Source organism: Bidens hawaiensis, unplaced genomic scaffold (genome assembly GCF_021521415.1).
Source record: "Bidens hawaiensis isolate Kalapana, Puna unplaced genomic scaffold, B.hawaiensis_p1.1 tig00035126_1, whole genome shotgun sequence".
NCBI lineage: Eukaryota > Viridiplantae > Streptophyta > Magnoliopsida > Asterales > Asteraceae > Bidens > Bidens hawaiensis.
The window spans coordinates 1-19576 of NW_027496119.1; the positions used below are offsets into that span (position 1 = coordinate 1).

Consider the following 19576-nt stretch of genomic DNA (forward strand, 5'->3'; position numbering starts at 1 on the left):
TAGAAGAATATTGTGGATTATTAATTGGTTTTAATTTACAATTTTTTATGTAATAAAAAATGATTCAAGTGTTATACTAGTCTTGTTAATGTCTAATTTGGTCTCTCTAATTCTCCATGACTTTTGTTTTCCCATTTGAAACCTTGACATATGTTTTCTTGTTTATTTACAAAAGAGTTAATGGCCATTTTCGTCCCTGTGGTTTGCTGCTTTAGCCAATTCAGTCCAAAGTTTGAAATTTTGTCAATTTAGTCCTTATAGTTTTAAACATTAGCCAATTACGTCCTCCCGTCTAACGGCATCCAACTAGGCCGCTAGTTTAAGGGGTATTTTTGTCTTTCTTCTGTTTATTTTTAGTTAATGGTCATTTTCGTCCCTGTGGTTTGATACTTTTGTTATTTCAGTCCAAAGCTTGAAATTTTTTCAATTTTATGTTTAGTTGAATTCAGTTTTTTTTTTTTTTTTTTGCTACTTTTTCTACTAAGTCCATGATGGAATTCATTGGTAAAGTAGTCAGGGTAATTCCCTAAAATCGAACTATACCGAAAAAGCTAAAATCGTTTCTTTGATTAATGCATAATAGTCAGGGTTTAGAGTTAACATATCGCAGCAAACATCTGGGTCGACATCAATATCAAGAGGTCGAATATCCCGCATTTCCATGTTTGCTCAAAAAATCGATGCACTAAATCACATGTGTGTTTTTCAAATCGTGGTATTGTTCATGAATTCGTCGAATTCAATCCCAGAGTTGTTGATTTAAACAATTCAAGAACAACGCTACGATTTTGAAGAACAAACATGCGATCTAGTGTATCGATTTCTTGAGCAAACATGAAAATGCGGGATATTCGACCTCCTAATGTTGATTTCATCCAAGATGTTTGCTACGATATGTTAATCTCCAAACCCTAACTATTATGCATTAACCAAATAAACGATTTTAGTTTTATCGGTATAGTGCGGTTTCAGGTAATTACCTTGACCACGGGGGGGGGGGGGGGGGGGTGATTTTGTTTTGGTCTATAACTCCTAAGAGCATAATCCAAGCCCAAAATCATCGAGCATCGACCAAAACAGGTCTACATTTACTCTGTCGACAACAATAATCACCCCCCTCTTATTTAGTTTCTAGCCATTTCATAAACTCCCCCCCCCCCCCCCCCCATGGTGAAATCGATACACTAGATTGCATGTGTGTTCTTCAAATCATGGTGTTGTTCTTGAATTCTTCAAATTGACAACAACTCTATGGTTGAATTTGACGAATTCAAGAACAATACCACGATTTGAAGAACACACATGCGATTTAGTGCATCAATTTCTTGAGCAAACATAGAAATGCGGGATATTCGACCTCTTGATGTTGATTTCGACCCAGATGTTTGCTATGATATGTTAATTCTAAACCCTAACTATTATGCATTAATCAAAGAAACGATTTTAGCTTTTTCGGTATAGTTCAATTTTAGGGAATTACTCTGACCACTTTACCAATGAATTCCATCATGGACTTAAAAGTAGCAAAAAAAAAACAAAAAACAAAAACTGAATTCAATTAAACATAAAATTGAAAAATTTTCAAACTTTGGACTGAAATAGCAAAAGTATCAAACCACTATGGACGAAAATGACCATTAACTAAAAATAAACAGGAGAAAGACAAAAATACCCCTTAAACTAACGGCCTAGTTGGATGCCGTTAGACAGGAGGACGTAATTGGCTAATGTTTAAAACTATAAGGACTAAATTGACAAAATTTCAAACTTTGGACTGAAGTGACGAAAGCAGCAAACCACAGGGACAAAAATGGCTATTAACTCTTTACAAAAATCAATACATCAAATAGTATAATATAACTTAAGTCTTACCATGTCCAAAAAATTGAACTTTCAAAATAAAAAAAAAGTGAGACATGTTCAAACTTTAGATAAGACACCCATGTTTAAGTCAACTAGATAGCATTCAAACTTTAAAATTTTGGCCAAACACTCGAAACTAGAAATATGATTACAGAACATTTGTGCATATTTTTACAGAATTCCACAAGAAAATACAAGCCCAAACCCTAACAACAACCGAACAAACGCATAACTGGTTCGAACCACGTTCATGGACTTCGATTGAATCGAGCTCAAGGTTCATAACATCTCATTAAGTTAAAGTAACTCGGGTCTTTTTTAATCACAGCGAAACTGTCTTAGAACAGCTTTGCTCCTCCCTGTGTTCCACTTCTCATCATGTTGCAGAATTCTTCATAATTTATCTTTCCATCCTGCAAAAATGATTTCATTTAGATTGAAAGTTAAATAAATAAAAACAATTAAAAAAGAAAACAACGAAGAAGAGCTCACATTATCGGTATCCACTTCTGATATAATCTCTTTGATGGTTGCCTCATCACCCATTCCATATTCTTTCATTGCTGTTTCTAGTTCATCTCTTGTAATAAACCTGAACATAGACCAAATTTTTATTTAAGTTCACGGTGTGAACATCTAACACGACACAGTTCTAACACGAAGAGGGTCTCAGTCGTTTTAGGTCAACTTCATAGGTTCAAGTGTTGACCCGTTATCCCGTGTATTTTTATAATTTTTTTAAGAATATTTTTTATGTAATAATTGGGTATTTTATGCCAAAACTTAAAAGATAAAAAAGAAACGTGTATCAAGTTTCTAAAATGCAACTATTTTACATAGATTTGTATCTTTGGTTGTAAAATTTTGTTATTTTGAGACTATTAATATCAAAAACATAAAACAATATAATTTTGTGTGGTTAAACAGCCCGTGTTTGTGTCATCCCATGTCGTGTTCAGGTTCATGTGTCAGACACAATTTTTGGGTTCGTGTCAATTTTTCAGCTTCAACCCACCAATACGTGAACACGACCCATTTAACACCATATTACCCATTTAGGGGTAGGAGTCATCAAAAGTCAAATTTCAATAATACTGTTTTAATATTTAACATATTAAATTACATACCCGCTGCCATCTGTATCAAAATGCTGAAACGCTTTATACAAATCTTCTTCACGTTCTAGTTTGTGTCGATGCATTGTTGCTGTGATGAACTCAATGTAGTCAATCGACCCGTTTCCATCTACATCCGCCTGTAAATGAAATCGTTAAATCTTGAAAATTTAACTTCTTTTAATGTTTGAGAAATGTTATTTTAACAGAAAAATCTTTAAATCTTGAATATTCAAAGTTCATTTTTTATGTTTGAAAAATGTTTTTAACCAATAATTTTTAAATCTTGAAAATTCAAGTTCATGTTTTATTTTCGAGAAATGTTACTTTGATAGAGAGAATTCTTTAAATCATGAATATTCAAGTTCATTCTTTTATGTTTGAAAAATGTTTTTAACAGAGACTTCTTTATATCTTGAAGATTCATTTTCATTTTTTATGTTTGAATAATGTTCTTAACAGAAATTTAAATCTTAAAAACTCAAGTTCATTTTTCATGTTTCAAAAATATTATTTTCAATTGAGAACTCTTAAAATCTTGAAAATCCGGTTGTACTTTTTGATGTTAGAAAAGAAAAGGTTTTTAACAAAGAAAGAATCTTAAGAAAAATTCAAACCAACTTACAGCATCCATAAGTTGTCTAACTTCTGACTCAGTGAGTTTTGACCCCAGTCTAGCCAACCCGGTTTTAAGTTCTTATCGTGCCACTTTTATCCGTATCCATATTCATAAACATCGATTTCAGTCCTTGGATTTCCTCTGTTGATAGATTTTCAGCAATTACCTGAATTTCAAAAGGCATAAAAAATTAAATCATCATTTACATAATATAGTTCCCATAATCAAATTTCACAGACCAACCATTCAAAAAATAAATAAATAAAAGGAAAACAATTGCTTCAGGCCAAACAAACCGATATATTTAGCCCGTTAACCAACCCGTCCCTTTTGTTGCCTTACCCATATGCCTAAAGTGTAAGTCTATTTATCGATTTGTAAGTGTTAGTTCGTTTAATTTTAATCGAACACTTAAACAAACAAATTTCTTGTTCGTGTTTGTTCATTAATAATACGAACATGTTCGGGTTCATTTATGCTCATCAAACGGCTCACGAACACAAAAGAACATAAATATCAAAAATGAAAAATAAAAGAACAAATATAAATGAATACCAATTAAAAGTAAATGTAAATATCCAAATTAAAGACTAAAATACTGTCATCATTACAACCAAGAGTTCAAAAGTGAACAAAGATATCAAACCAAAGACTTTAAAATATAATAAAAAGTATATCTAAATAAATATTTAAACAAACAATCGTAATGAGCAAGCATAAATGAACGTTCACAAACGGGACATGCATGTTCGTTCGTTTATTTAAGTGATCAAAAAACTTATTTTCATGTTCGTTCATTAAATAAATGAACGAACTTCTCGTCGAACGGTTCACTGGACGTTCGGTTTGTTTACATGCCTATCTATTTGGCTAGCATTTTAGTCAGCTCAAATTGGAAAAAAGTTTAAAAAACTTAAAATGCGGGTAAACCCAACCCAACCCGCCATTTTAGCCAATATAATATAGAAAAACCTTGAGAGCAAGTTTCTTGAGTTTATTCATAGCTCGGAATTGCTTCATCCTTGAAAGAACTGCACTATCGATTGGCTTATCGGATGCTTCACCATCTTCTCTAATCCATGGATGCTCTATAATAAAAAAAGGCAAAAAATATATTTATTAAAATCATTTTTATGACATGTAAAAGATTTTCACAAATTAAATTAAGATTCAAAATTTAATCATACCAAGAACTTGAGCAGAAGTTATACGCTTTTTCGGGTCAAGTGTGAGCATTCTTTGCACAAGGTTTTTGGCACTAGCCGAAATCGATGGCCAAGGATCAGTTTCAAAATCAATCTCTCCTTTCAAAATCTCATCAAATATTCCTTTCTCGGTCTCTGCAATTTGGTAGGTTTTTTAAGGTTTATGATGAAATGAAATACAGATAAAAATAATCAACCCGTTAGCTTATGATCGTGTAGAATCGAGTTGTGTTTCTAACTATTTAGTGTCATATAGAAATAGCTAAAGAACCGGTCAAATGGGTCAATGGGTCAAAGGGTCAAACAGGATGAAAGTTGCTCAAAGTCAACTTTTAGTGTGATATGATTCGTATAGAGCTTTTCTTTAGTACTTTATACACAGCTATATATGTTTGGACACAGTTAACCTTTATCCAATGTTATTAATTTTTTTAACCACTTACATAGTGTGAGGGTAATACTGTAAAAACATATGACTATTGTGCATGAAATGAGAAAAAGTTTTGTATAAATTACATCCCATTTTTATGTATGCAACCTCCTAATCATTTTTATTCAAACAATTAGATTATTAATGTATTAACATTGTTTAAGTAATCATAAGTTACACAAATTATTAATAAAAAATGGATGAAAGATTAAAGGCCCGTAGTAAACAATGACATCTTCCAACTTGGACTAGTTCTGACCCTTTAATTGACCGATGAAATCTTCATGTTTTATGTTTGTAAGCAAATAAGTTAGAAGTAGTAGTTTTGATCTGTTTACTTATGAATGGGTCAATTAGAAAGAGCTAAAAGAACCCTAATGGGTCAAACATGCTAAAAGTCATCCACATATTATATTTCAAAGATTTAGGTCATCAGTTTTGAATACCTGTTGTCTTTTTGTAATCATAATAAATTAAATGTAGTAGTTTTGACCAGTTTTCTTATTAAAGGGTCAATTCAGGTTGTTTTATCTCAACCAGGTCAAATAGAAATAGCTAAAAGAAGAACCCTAATGGGTCAAACATGTTGAAAGTCACCAAACACTCAATTTATACAACCTCGTTAGTATTTTTATCCAAAGAGTTATACCATCAATTTTGAATGCTATTGTTTTTTTTTTGTAACCATTGAATGCATTAACTATTTATAAAGAATGGTCAAAAAGATGGCTATGGGTCACACAACAAACCAGTTTTGACCGACCCAAACAAGTTTGGTGAGATTTGCAACTTACCAGCCCAAAATGGAGGTACACCACTGAGTAAAATGTACAACATTACTCCTGCACTCCATATATCTATTTCTTTTCCGTATTTACGCTTTAATACCTCTGGTGCAACGTAATACGCGCTTCCAACAATATCTCGATATGATTTTCCTGAAATATTTTGTTCCATTATCACAAGATTAGCATAAATCATCATGTACATTTAATATACGCCCTGCTTGCGGTGCGCGCATATAATGTATATATGTGTGAACCCTCGGGTGGGCAAAAGTAAAATTGCACTAATTTTGACGTTATTTTACTAATCTCGTGAAAATAACGTTAAAAGTGGCGGAAGGTTAATCAGGCATCATGTGGTGGCGTTGATAGCCGAAAGACAAGGGCACATGCACCGATCAGCCGGTGTCCCGATGATTGAGTGCTATGTGCCTTATGTCCAAGGCTTGATGCAAAACTACTATCGAGCCGGGGGTCTCACCGGAAGCAGCCTCTCTATCCCTATGGGATAGAGGTAAGGCTGTCTACATCTTACCCTCCTCAGACCCTACCATAGAATTGCTATTGGTGGGATATACTGAGTACGATGATGATGATCATGTACATTTAAAATGCGTATTGCGTAACCAAAACAAGAAATAAAAATTTTATTTAAAATTTGGGTCTTGATAGACTGAAGGGTTCTTTTGCTGGAAATCTACTTCAAGATTCATGGATAAATACTGAATTAACAAATACGAAACCATATCAGGTTTGTCTGCTAAAAAATACACTTTAAATCCATGGATAAAAGTGACTTATCAAATAATAAAAAGACACAATCTTGCAGGCACTAATAAAAATACAATATTGCATGATTAAATTGGTCGGATTGCCATAACTATACTTGAACGTCCATATAAAAAAACAGATAACTCAAAGGCGTAAAAAGGGTAAGGACTCGTTAAAAGATCCATGGATAAAGACTGATTTAACCAATTGTTGTAAGATACATTCTTGCATGATTCAAGGGTCATTTTGATAAATTCTACTCGAATATCCATGAACAGATTGATTCAGCCGCGTATTATAACGCAAAATTTTAAAAGCGTATATATTTATTGTGCTAGAATTCTACTTCAAGATCCATATATAAAGACTAATTTGACATTCTTCTTAAGGTAAAACACAAATTTGTAGGTTAACATGGCTCAATTACCAAAACTTTACTTGTAGATCCATATATAAAAATATGATTTAACCGTAACTTAACACACAATCTAGCAGGACTAACGGATTCATTGGCTAGAATTCTACTTCAAGATCCATCATCGAAGACTAATTTCATAATCTTTTTCAAGTACACAATTTTTCAGGATCAAATGACATAATTGCCATAATTCTTCTTAAAGATCCAAAAATCAACACAGATAAAATCCAAAGCATCGAAAGGGTAACAATCCAAATCATGTGACCATGATTTAACACAAAACCAGCTGAAATCAAGCAATTTAAAGATCCAAAAACAAAACAAACAAAATCAAGAAAATACCTTCTTGAATGAATACCGACAACCCGAAATCAGTTGCCTTTAGCAAAGCCTTCTCACTCTTATCAGACAGCAAGAAATTTTCAGGCTTCAAATCCCTATGCATGACTCCCATAAAATGACACACATGAACCACATTCACAATTGATCTACAAATACCAGCTGCAGCTCTTTCACTATAATGTCCTTTAGCAATAATCCTATCAAACAACTCACCACCTTCACAAACCTCCATAACCAAATGCACAGACTGCTTATCCTCATAAGCACCCTTAAACTCCACAATATTAGCCTGACCACTCAAATGCTGCATAATCTGAATCTCCCTTCTCATATCCTCTTTATCACCTTTAGTAATCAACTTCTTTTTACTTATTGACTTACAAGCATACTTTTGACCAGTTGAAATTTGTATACAAGAATATGTAACACCAAACTGACCCCTGCCCAATTCTTTACCCATGGTGTAGTGTTCTTTGACATCTTCAAATGGTTTGCCGAGAATTGAGTCTGATTTGAATACCCTTTTGGGACTAGGTGCCGGCGGTGGTTTCTTGGCCGGAATTTGGTCTGCCGGAGCTGGAGATTTGGTGTAAACGATGTTTGGCTCGTCGGATCTGTGATTGTAAGGAATACCCAGGTCAGGTCTTGAAGGGTTCTTGGTTTTGCTGATGCAAACGCCCATTTTTGGATCGAAATTGAGATACCCAGATGGGGTTTTGGTGGGATTGAGTCCATGAAAATGAAAACCCAGTTTTTTTAAAGGTGGGATTTTTATGGAGTATAATATATGGAGATGGAAGAAGAGAAGAAAGAACGTGGGTTGATTGAATCTTGAGAATTGAATAATGTAAGAAGAATGAATATATCCAGACGCGTTTGTTTATTGGTTTGAATGGATTTGACTTGTGGAAGAGGAGGATTATTGTCTACATGTGAAAGTGCCACCACCATGAAAGTGATAGCAACCCAATTAAAAACAACTAATATCTTATCATCTCAATTTCTGATATTTATTTCTCAAATATTAAATATTATTATTTCATTAAATAACTCGTTTTTATATGATTTTATAATGTATTATTTATTTTTTAACGGTCATTTGAATTAGTGAAAGAATAGTGACTCACACGATCATCTCCCTTCTCCGGTATGGAACCATGAGGTGTAGGCAGGCACGCTCTCGAAAGGGCTCGTACATCAATATGTCTTATCAGTCCCGACCAAAAGGCCACCCTCATGGAGAAACCCATCAGCATTCCTAACAATGCTAGCCACAACAGTATACTCCGACAAAGCGGGTTACCAATTCGCGGAATCGAATGCCCTAAGAGGAAGATTTCATTTGTTTTATGTTTCGTTGAACGAAGTTGATCCATGGTCATCGAGATGTCTATGTTAAAAGAGAACCTAACCTGAAGAGTCATTGTTTTCCAAGCTGGAAAAATAAAGTAAACAACTCATTGTAGGTAAAAAAACACTCCGAGACAACCAAAATCTCCTATTTATTGTCACAAGCGAGACTTAATCGAATACCTCATTTTGTATCGTATAATAATACTTACGGTATAATTTCTTATTATATTATTTTATATTATATTAATATTATTATACTAATATAAGTAATGAGTTCATAAGATAAAAGTTGATATACATAGCTTTATAGTAATCAACTTGACGCATCAAAATCTTAACAAGTTTAAAGGTTAAATGAGTGAAGCTTTGTTAGGTCAAAACTCTACTTTACTTCCACTCTTATTTATAACGATGTCTAGTTTTTTGCTAGAAGTTTTATTTAATTAATACATCTTTCTAGTTAAAAGAAAAGGTGTAACGAGTAAATATAGAGATGGTGTATTTATTTATAAGAATATTTGATGATGCTATACAGATTTTTCCATTTCATTGTCGTTGCTAATTATCAATCATTAATCATTTATATATAAACAAATCAATTAGTTATTTACAACGTGCCCTCGTCTTGTAGTCTTAGTTAAATGGTTGGTAAGAGGTGGCTAGACGACTTTGACATTTCTTTATAAGCATGTGCACCCCAAAGTGGGCTTTTCGTTTTTTAAAACAACCTAATTGGTTTTATGTGACACGTTTAAATTATATACAGTTTAATTAAATCATTAGTTATCAAAGCATCCATACAAAAAGACTTTATACATACCCAATTCTAAGTAAAACATGTAAAAACTAGTTTTATACCCGTCCACCATGTTATAATATAATAACCATCTTTTTTTTTACATTTTAACAAACACAATATTTGCTTATCCACTTCAAAGATTCTCCAATGATTTCATTTGATGATTGCTTAGTATTCTCTTCATCCTTTTTCCCACAAAATTACATTATTTCTTCACCACCGTAGCTCAATCTTCATGCCGCCAACGCCTATCATTGAGTGGATTACTGAGTTGTAATACAATAATCTTCTTATTTGATGTTACCTAAGTCATAAAGAAAAGAGGAAAAAGTAAATTTTCAACTCAAAGATGATCATCCTTAATCACTATATCAACTTCATAATACACCAGAATTAAAATTGTAAAATTTCGTGTTCAAAATTTGTCACATTTAATCATTTATTAAAATTACAACTTTTGACCCATTTACTAAAAAATTGTTTTTTTATATGTTCACTAAAATTAATTAGTTTTGACCAATCACTAAAAACGATGTACCAAACCTGAGCAGCAGCCTCTTCATAATATTACTATTGTGCCATTTATTTGATCAGCGAAAAAAAAAACTTTTTGGTCATGAGAGACCTGGAGCACTAATGGGTCGGTAAGTAATCATACTCTGTATCATTTGTTTTTCTCAAAATTGAACACTTATCTAATCCTGCTAATTGTCACTAATGCTAAGTTTAATCATGAAAAGTAAAATAAGGTTGGGTCAGTATTCACTTAATAGATGAGTTAGGTATTGCATCCAACGGGTGTAAAACTCAAACAAAACAGGTCAGCACTTACCTAAAGGATAATGTATAATTTTATTCAAAAAGTAGATTATTTCAGAAGTAACATAACTTTTGTAATCAAATATAACACATTAGTTATTTATAAACAAATAATTTGACAAAAAAAGTTATAGGTTAACCCACCTGGCTCATACAAAATGATATAAAGCTAATGGCTAATGTGAAAAATCAAGCGAAAGGGGTAATTTTGTATATAACCTTGAAATATTTACATAATAAAAATAATTAGTACCAAATATACCCATTTCAGAAATTTAAGAATCTGTATTTACCCATTCGAGTGCATAAGATTTACAAATAATTATATCCTTCTCTTTTTTTCCTTACACTTTAAACGTGTATATCTTGATGCAGGTTTTAAAAGAAGAGTATAAATGTCAAAAGCATAAAAATGGGTATATTTGATATCATGTTTTTTTTGTTGGGTAAATATAATATTAAATGAAAGAAAACATCAATAATATTAATAAAAAACTAATATGAAACCAAAAAAAATGAAAGATAACAAACAAACTAATTGAACTTGAAAAATGAAGTACATACCATCATCGCCTACTGTGATATTCGTACTGAAGCTTCCAAAACCCTAACCTATCTAGTTTGTAGAAAGGTGAAAATAAGCAAGAACACCATTTGAACAACACCTTTGACTCCATCAACTATCTTTGTGAAGTTAGGATCTTTGGATGCAGGCAGATGGTGGTGTATAGATGCAATGGTGAACTAAGTGAATGGAGAAAAGGATTGTAGATGTTGATATGCCTCAATTAGCTGGGTTATAAAGAACTCAACAAAACTGCTTGGGAATTAATTGATGTATGCGTACGAGAATCATGGGTTATCATAACCTCCCTGCAACTGCTGGTAACCTCTGCTTCTAGAAGCAGTTTTTTGAGTTTAGATTGTCAGGATTTTGTTTTAGATTAATCAAAAATCAATTTTTTTTATTAGGAACAATATAATATATAATTATACATACATTTATACATTTTGTTTTAACGTTGATATATTTACACCTTTTGTGTCAGTGGTGATGTATAAAGATAATTATTTAACCGAACATATTAAATGAAATAAACTTTTTGATAATTTTTGTGTAACATCGTGTATTGATTATTAAAATTGTAATAAGTTTAATTTTAAATATATTCTATTTTATATGATATTAAAAATTAAGTTAATCAGTAAATAAACAAAGTAGTTATTAAAATAAATAAAGTGGTTGTGAAATTAACTACAATAAATAAAGTGGTTATGAAAATAAATATAAAAGGTGATGATACATTAAATTGTAAGAACATTTGTGAGATTAAATATTTGTTTAGGAAAAGTTTGGAAGAAAGATTTGTAAATGTTGTTACGTGTGAGATGAATAGATTTTGTGAACTATATACACTAGTTTTTATCCCCCGTATTACGGGGGTTGTTTTATATTATTTGTTCTAATATTTATTTATTTTTTGAATTTGTATTTTTTTTATTGTATGAAAGTTAATAATATACTTATGATTTGGTGATAAATTATTTCACAAATAAATGAGATGTTATAACCCGATTTAAAAGCTATATGGTTTTGATGAGACCTAAGACCCATTTATTTCTTTTACTATAAAATTGGTTTTTTAGTTATAAATAATATTTATGAAAATTAATAATATACCTATGTTTGATGAGACCGAAGACCCGTTTATTTTTTTACTATAAAATTGGTTTTTTAGTTATAAATAATATTTATGAAAATTAATAATATACTTATGGTTTGATGAGACCGAAGACCCGTTTATTTTTTTACTATAAAATTGGTTTTTTAATTTAAATAATATATATACTTTTTTAAAAGTAAATAAGATATTAAATTTTAGTATATCCTATTTTATAGGATTTTTACATCAATAATTTTGGTGAGAATAATTTTTAATTTAATGAGATGTTATAACCCGTTTAAGGAATATCTGGGTTTGGTAAGACCCACACCCATGAATTCGGGTCAAATGCATGAGAAGCCTCCATTTAAAAATCAAGCAAATCTGGTGACTCCAAAAAAAGGGGGAGCGACCACATAGCGACACGTAGGATTTTTATGTTTTCGTTTATATAGATTATAAATTAGTTTCCCTTATATAATCTACAAATCCATTTGGTTATAACCTTTTAGCAAACTAATAATCCGTTGGTAGGGAATGATACACTTGATACGTACATAAAGGTCATATACTTTTTTTTCTAGATATGTAAAGAAGTCAAGCCAAACATACTCTTAGTTGCTTGTGACACCCCCCCCCCCCCCCTCGATTAAAGTTTTTTTTAAATGATTTGCTAATAGTTTATAAAAAGTATTTTATGTGTGAAAAATACAAATTTCACATCTGTGATTGACCTTTTTTCCTATCAAACCTACCCTTTTAATTAGATTAAAAGAAACACTATTCTATGTTTAGATACTGATAATCAGTTCACATAACCTAATTAAAAGTTTCAAGCACTGAGTTCCAATTACAAATGTAGTTCATACTTGCACCAGTAATGAGACCGAGGTATGAGCAACGGAGCAGCGGAGAACATGGGGATTGCAACCAAAAGTTTCAAGCGATGAGTTCCAATTACAAATGTAGTCCCTAGTTGATGCATGATCATTTTACAAGTATATATAAAAGTTTAGCACTATCTAAAATTGTACTTTTAAAATCCACCATATAAAGCTTATTTTAATGTTGTAGAATGGAAGTTCTAGATTCCAGTTTTAAGTTTCTTTTTTTTAAAGAAGTTTTAAGTTTCTTTTATTATGATGTGTTTCAATTTTTTATAAGATCACTTTAATCATATATGAACATGTGCATTACCCTCTTATAAGACAGACATCATAAAGTTAAAATCAATAATTGACTTTGCCTGTTGATTTCTGATTCTCTACTTTAAAGCTTTACGGAAATAAATTATTTTGTAAAGGGTAGGCCAGGGTCACAATAATTAAAAATCCAAGCTAGATAAACAAGTACTTACTAAAATCCAATCAAAATAAAAAGCAAAAATATTATGAGAAATGTAGAAGGGTAACTACATAACTTTTAAAATACACAAGTTTATACTTATAACTATATCAACTTATATAGAGAAGTGATGGTGCGATTATTTGAAACATCACAACAGTAACATGAAATTCGTAGGCTATTCGTAGGCTTTGCTATGGTATACACAGATTCGGGTCAGTTTTGGGTTGAATCATGATCCCGTCTAGCTAACAGGCCACGTTAAATTTAGCCTGACAGGTTTACAGGTTGACTCGGTTAACCCACTTATTTTTCTAATGTGTTTTATGTAACAGTTTAAATTGGTGGGATATTTTATACCAATATTTAAAACTAAAAAGGAAATTGACATAAAACCTTTATAATTAGCCTCTAAATAAACCAAATGTAACATCCCAACTTAAGAGAAAACGTCTGAGTGTGACGTACAGATTACTCAAAACACATGTGACATTATTAAGTGACAATATTATCATTAATTAATTTAAGCATCAAATACACAAGTTCGAAGATAAAAAAATACAAGAAAAACAAGAACAATTAACATGTCCTTTTATTAATATAACCTAAGTTCTAGTGTCTTCTTTGTTGGGCTAACATTAGTTGGTTTGTACTTTGTTTTGGGCTCATATGTAAACCGAGATCTCTTGGATCTCGGTGGGCTTTTTGGTTTGTGTTGGGTTAGGGTGTAGTGCCTATATATACATTGTATCTAGGCTATTGTATGGTTGGCCGTTCATAATAGTGGTGAATGAGATATCGTGTAATATTGTGTTTAAGCACTAGACGTAATAATACGTGTGTTTTGAAGCATCTTAATAGTGTTCTTCGTGTGTTTAATCATTTAACATTGAATCAACTCTTGTTAATTTCCGCTTAACAACGAGATTGTTTGGTATCACATTGAAAGATCCGTTTAAAGGACTTACATTCTCCATGTCCATGGTTTTGAATATGACGTTTATCAAATAAACTAGAAGCTCACGAATAATTTTATAGAACTACAAAAAACAAGTCTATAAAATGACTCATTGGTGCAATGAAAATAGTAGTAATATACGGAATCAAAGGTCATAGGTTTATTCCCTATTGATGGTGTTTTTACTTTTATAGAAAAAACTTTTAATTGTGTTATATGAGTACTAATTTGGTAACTTTTTCATCATCATCATCATCATCATCATCATCATCATCATTATTATTATTATTTTCTTTGGTTTGTATTGGGCATTAGAAATACAACCCAATTGATAAAATTGTCAAATTATTTATCACATAATTAAAAACATGATTTCAGATGTCTTTTTAATTTTTTATGCTCGTCTCGGGCCCCGAAATTGTAAAGGATTCTCAAAGACGGTTGATGTGTTAAAAGTAGTCAAATAAAAACACGCTAATCTAGACACTAAGTAATAAATTCTAGACTCGTAAACTTAACTAAAACTACTAACCGACAAGTGTACCGGTCGACTCTAGTACAGTTTAGTAAGTCCGGATATCGAACCCACAGACTCTTTAGATTACGTAAATTAACTAATTAGACTCAACTAACTGACACGACTATTTATTTTATATTATTAAGGGGGGGGGGTTTAAAATAATTAAATATTAAACTAATAAATTAACTAATTAAGAAAAGACAATTAATAAAACACAAGAGAATTAAATTTGACTGACTTAAATGATGATGAAAAATCGCTTAGGCTAGAATCCCCAAAGTTTTAATTATCAATTATTCGGAAAGTGCTTATTATGGAACTGGGATCGTAAAATAGACACTTAAAAGAAAACTCGAACAGGACCCTTGACACTTCAAGAATACACCTATGGATTTCTAACAAGTTTTAAGACTCACCAGTTTTATATATTAAACTTCCTTATGGTTATTTAATTACTTATGATAGAGTACCTTTATAGTGAAATCCTACCTTACAGCGCGGAAATTAAAGATAATTTGACGAACTTAATTGACTCACTAGACAATATTAATTAATCAAACCTAGACGGACTCCTTACGAAGAACTAAATCTAGTAATCTCAATCAACAAAGATCTAGCAATAACCTATCACCTTACAGCTTTCTAGGTTAGCAGCACACTTTTATTCGTTTGACTAATAATATTATTCCTATGATCTTATTCGAATTCAATCATAAACTAGTAAAAAACACATGGTAAATGACCTAACAAAATCCTATCATATGAAACAATCACCAAGAATTTTGTGGAATAATAAAACTAGAACAACCAAAACCAAGTACACATATGCATCAATCAAATAAACCAAACAATTTACTGAATCATAAAACCATAACGAAAAGCAAATTCCAAATAAAATAAAACTTCAAACAATGGTTCATCATAAGCCTAGGCAGTCTAAAGGTTTAGCCAACAACCATACTCAAGAACAAAATAAAATAAATTGGTTCAAATAATGAATCCATAAAGATAATAATAAATTCAAACCAATAATAATGATGAGTAGGTGTTGAACCCGGACGCTCTCCACTCGAACCAACGACCTCTTCTCTTTTTTTAGCTTTCTTGCGTTGCCTGGTCAAACTTCCTCTTGGCTGCTCTCTGGTTTGTGTGGCCTTCGGCTCCCTCACAGCTCACGGCTGCCCCTTCTCTCTTTTAATAATGTTGTTTAAAGATTTTATAATACATTAGGTCTTCCTCTCATTCTTGCAGCCCACCAATCACATAAAAGCCCAAACCGAAAATAATCTAGCCAACTCTTTTCTTATTTCTTTGTATTTCGATCATATAGGATTTATTTGGATCTTGTCATATATCACGTGCATACCCTGAAATCAAGTTGAAACAATAATTAGAGTTATGTAGTAATTAAATTTAATTTAAATACCCATAGTATAACTTTAAGTATCATTTAACAATTATCTCATCCAATTCATATAAAAAATTAATTTGACTTAGAAATATAATTTAGTTTACACACCATAACTATTTATATTTTTGGTTATTTCAATTGAGTCCATTTTAATATGAAATATATCAATTCAGCTCGTTTTCACTCGAAACCAATAAAATTTATATTCGAACAAGTTAGGCAAATTATTTAATAAAAACAGCCCGAAAGCTACTTAAATTGGTAAGAATTATTTATTCTATTTATATATGATTTAGCCAATATCAACGGTCATGCCAATAACTATGTTAATTGCTTTAGCGTCGGTACAAGTCATCGCTGACTTCCGGTGTTCCATTACCAATATCATTCCAAAATACTAACATTTATGCAAAATGATCCGCTAATACCCAATAAACATTCATAAATCATTCCATTTATAAAAACTTTTTATAGTTGCATTTAGGTATGAGATCGGTACTCGTACCTGTACATGTACAATATTAGTATATCTGGGTACCCGTACTAGTACCCAATTTTATGGTTCGGGTACGGGTACATGTACTTTCGGGTACGGTACTCGTTTTGATACCACTTTGTTATTTAAAAAAAATATTCACTAAACTTGATATGAATATAACATCTATTCATAATCAAGTAATGAATTTCAAAACATAAAAAGTCTCCCAATAATAAATGTTTAAAACAAAATTAACTTGTACAAAGAAAGTTAACATTCCTTTAATCTTCAATAGGAATCTTTTCATTTTCTTTTTCTTTGTTTATTGCATCCTCAATATCTATAGAAAAACAAGAGCGGATGAACTAATTCAACTGATATATATTATGTCTTGAAAATCTCGCTTGAAAGTTAAGCCATTAGTGTTGGAGACCTAATAAAAGCCCATTTATATTCTAAACGGGTATCAGTACCCATAATACTCGTACATAAAATCTGTAAATTTGGGTATCTGTACCCGTACCTGATAGACACATACGAGTACAGGTACGGGTACTGAACGAGTACGGGTACGAATATTCGAGCAGTGTCGTAGCCAAGAATTATTTTATACGGGTTCTGAAATTTTCAATGGATGAACGAGCGATTGGTTATCACTTAAGTTTGGGTTTTCTACAAGTTCGATATTGAAATTTCTACGGATTTTGTAACATCCCAAAATTTTCATACCAATTTTTGACAATTTAGGAAGTTGAGGGACCAATTAGTCATTTGGCTAAAATAAAAATATAAAACTCTCTTAAAGCGACACATGTCCGATGACTAATCGGATGAAATCGACATGTGTCTGATGACTAATCTAGTGAAACTGACAAATGTCCAATGACTAATCAAATGGATTGACATGTGTCGCCATATGTCACATGAAAGGACATGTGTCATCACAAGAATGAATGGTGGCAAGAGATGGTCCGACCAGCGATATAAGAAACAACTACAAATAGCTGTTATGGGTTGCTCATTTGTGACATCCTGAACACTAAACCACTATCACTTCCTTGAAGTTTGTGCCACTGAGTTAGAGTCCCGACGTCACTCTAGAGTTTCGACGTTTCATACCCCGACACCGTACGTATAGTCGTACTCCTCGTTCGTCCTTAAGTGTGATACCCATTTTAAGGTAAGAGTTATGTTTAAGATATTTCAATTTATAGCTTAGATCCTAGTTGAGTGTATAGCATAAACCTTGGAAAGTTTATAGATATATTTAAGCTTTATATATATATAAAGGCTTACAAATATAAACGTTTCTTTATTATTAAGAAATATAAAGTTTTACATGCAAATGTTATTGTTAATTGATTTTCTTCTAAACGAAGAAACATTAATTTTTATATAAATGATATTTATAAATAATTAAACAGAAAAGCGTGACGGGCATGTAGTAACTGGAAGGGTGACAATACCGGTAGTCGAGTTTCTTGTCTAAGGAAAGTAATTCGTATAAATCTCAATCAACCGCAGGACCCTTTACTTTCCTGGAGAGCTTGATGAGAGTGTTCGAACCTATTAGGCCAAAACATGCCGCACCAAGCGCCATAGGAATTAAAGTAATCATTTTGAATAAAAATAACATTTATATAAAAAGAAATGTTTTATCAAGATTTAAAGCTATAAATTGGACTAAATGTCTGAAGCTAGACCATTCGATCTAGATAAACCATTAAACTATTATTCTCAAACTATATGTCTGAGGTAATCATTCATCAAACACAGAGAAACTGTTAGTTGAACAACTTATCAAAAGGTGAATACGCTCAATACTTATACATTTTTACAAAGTATATAATCTTTTAAAGTTAAGGATATTTATCCATACTTAAAGAGTCTGAAAAGATTTTATACGAGGGTTGGTACGAATCCTCTATATTTATGAAATATCTACTCTTTTAGATTATGGAGGGTTATCCATATGTAAAGAGTTAGAAAATTATTTACATGAGGGTTGGTTCAAATCTTCTAAAACGTATTGATACAAGATAATATTAGACACTCATGCTAAAATACACATGTGTCCGGATCCTTACATACATGATCTGTAGTGGGCACACTATAGACATACTTACCGTGAGGCAAGTAACTGTCTCTAGGGCGCGTAACCGTCCATTAAGTGGTCTGTGTGTATATTTAGTTTCGATGAGATGAGATAGAGACCCACTAAGTCGTTGGAACACTATTGGTGATTGTGCCATAACGAATTATGAAAACCTTTTATCGAGTCAGCGTTATTCACCAGCATGTAGCTGACGAACTTTTAAAAGTGTTTTCAGTTAACCAATAGTAAGATATAGAAGTGGATATGCCCGATGGAGATAGAAGATCACTATGCATAGAATACAACTGATGGCTCAGCTAAATTTTGTAAACGAATTTTGTAAAATTTGTTTTAAAGCAAGTAATTTTGTAAAGCGAAAAAAAGGGTATTTAATTCCCTATTTTATGAAAGCAAATATTTTAATAAATAACTTTCGCCGTGTAATCAAACTTTGATGAATTAACAGAAATGATACCAACTATGGGTCACAACGGCTAGTCCCCTGAGGGCGGGTGTGACAGATTTGATGTCAAAATACATGAATATATAATAACATAAATAAACTTGTACGAGTTCGGCCGAACGCA

General features: G+C 31.8%; 1 pseudogene across 1 annotated transcript; it reads right to left on the reverse strand.

The window, feature by feature from the left end:
• Positions 1-1945: 1945 nt before the first annotated feature.
• Positions 1946-8355, reverse strand: LOC143587081 (calcium-dependent protein kinase 9-like; annotated as a pseudogene). Its single transcript, XR_013144812.1, has 8 exons — positions 7549-8355; positions 6027-6170; positions 4785-4937; positions 4570-4685; positions 3604-3763; positions 2991-3118; positions 2356-2455; positions 1946-2276 (listed from the first exon to the last, which is right to left on the reverse strand). The product of XR_013144812.1 is annotated as a calcium-dependent protein kinase 9-like (transcript).
• Between the last annotated feature and the right edge of the window lie 11221 nt (positions 8356-19576).